The 1,856-nt window shown below is 21.1% G+C and overlaps 1 long non-coding RNA gene across 1 annotated transcript; it reads left to right on the forward strand.

Annotated features, from left to right (window-relative positions):
- Positions 1 to 751: 751 nt before the first annotated feature.
- On the forward strand, positions 752 to 1,576 carry LOC114916179 (uncharacterized). The gene is made up of 2 exons (XR_003804524.2): positions 752 to 1,180; positions 1,356 to 1,576. It is a non-coding gene; the product is annotated as an uncharacterized LOC114916179 (long non-coding RNA).
- Positions 1,577 to 1,856: the final 280 nt, after the last annotated feature.

Here is a 1,856-nt window from a genome sequence, read left to right on the forward strand (position 1 = left end):
ATAATATTATCTTCCACATCAAATTTTTGATAATGAAAATTTTATTATGAGATAATAGAGAAATTGTTTCATTCACATATTTTTCAATGAGTTAATTTCTACACCATGAAATGTAATATAAATTCTATGTTTCATTCTTCAACATCTATTATGTAATAAAAAAAAATACTATTTTGATGGAAAAAGATGAACACTAATCATAGTCTTAAAAAATAACTACATGAAAAAAGTACAATATACGCATGTAGTGTAATATTTGTAATGAAAGTCTAATAATTTCATTTTCCTAAAACTTAATGTATTTAAATTTGATAATAGTGTTAGAATGGATATCAAAAGTTTAATTGCTTAGAAATATTTAATATACTCTCTATTTGAAAAAATATATATGTATAAGTCATTATATTTTAAAATAATAAAAAATTAATATATAACATTAATTATTAATTAACCCTAATATAAAATCTAAATATAATCGTTGAAAACACTAAATTATAAAAGTTTGTTACAAAAATAATTTTTTTTTTGTAAAGATGGAAAAAAATTACAAAGATGATCGTAATGAAGATTGAACTTAGATCTCTATGCTTCTAATTACTACCCTAACTCCTGTCCACCCAACTACTAGGCTAACCCTAGTAATTAAAAACAAATTTTGTTTAATATATTATTTTTCAACTAATAATAATATTAATTTTGTATTTAAAATTACAAACTAAAACAATAGTTTCAAATTTTAGAAAGATAAAAAATAAATAAATTTTTATTAAAATACTAAAATTAATTTTTATTTTATTTTATAAGGATTAAAAATATAATTGAATCATAAAACAATATCAATTACTAATTTAATACCAAATCTTTCATAAATAATATATTCTAACAGAAAACATTTATTAAATATTTGATATATTTAATGATCAACATATTTAAATACATAAAACATATATATAATATTAAAAATTGTGTTTATTTAATAATTCTCTTTCATCATTTAAAAGTGACTAAAATTAAACAAGAATATTCATTTAATAGTGACTATAAATAAGTAACAGGATATATAATATTCATCATACAAGAAAGATTAGAATTCATAAAGAAACTCTTCCCAGAATGATTTTTCGCTTCAACCAACCTTTTCTCTTTGGAATTTTAGTTGTTACATTGGTTCTCGCTTCAGGTAATTGAAATTATTTTCATTCTCTGAACATATTTAACGCATAATTTACGTGAGACAATGATCATTTAATTTTTTTTTGTGGCTATTTATTAAAAAAACGAAGGCAAAAGCATATATAGTTCTATATTAATTTTATAGCAAAATTTCATTGATAAAATTGTGAACATTGTTTCAGTTGCAGGAGCAGCAATGGCACAAAAGAAATGTTTTGGGTTTTGGCTATGCAATAATGACGAAATGTGCAAGCAAGTTTGTTTTAAACAAGGTTTAACGGGTCGAAGCTTTTGTGAGAAGGGCAATTGTTGTTGTATTGGATAGACTTAAATTGTATTTGTAATTATTTCATAAAACTACAGTAAAATAATATATATGATAACTATATTTAATATTTAATTATGATTCTGTCTTATAAATTATTTTTGCTTCGATTTGAATAGTCATGTTCTTAGAAATGCGGGGCAAAGAATGAGAATTCACGTGATTAATAATTGTTCATAAATATTTTATTATTAGTAATTTTAAAAATGTATATAAAAAAAAAGTTAACTTTTACTGAGAATGATTTAACTAAACATATTTTTACTGTTTTCCTTTTCTGAAAACAGAAGACAGGTTTTTAAACTGAACATATTTTCTAAATTTTAAAATAATACATTTTAGATAAATTGAATTTGCA

Source organism: Cajanus cajan, chromosome 1 (genome assembly GCF_000230855.2).
Source record: "Cajanus cajan strain Asha chromosome 1, NIPB_CcT2T_4, whole genome shotgun sequence".
Lineage (NCBI taxonomy): Eukaryota > Viridiplantae > Streptophyta > Magnoliopsida > Fabales > Fabaceae > Cajanus > Cajanus cajan.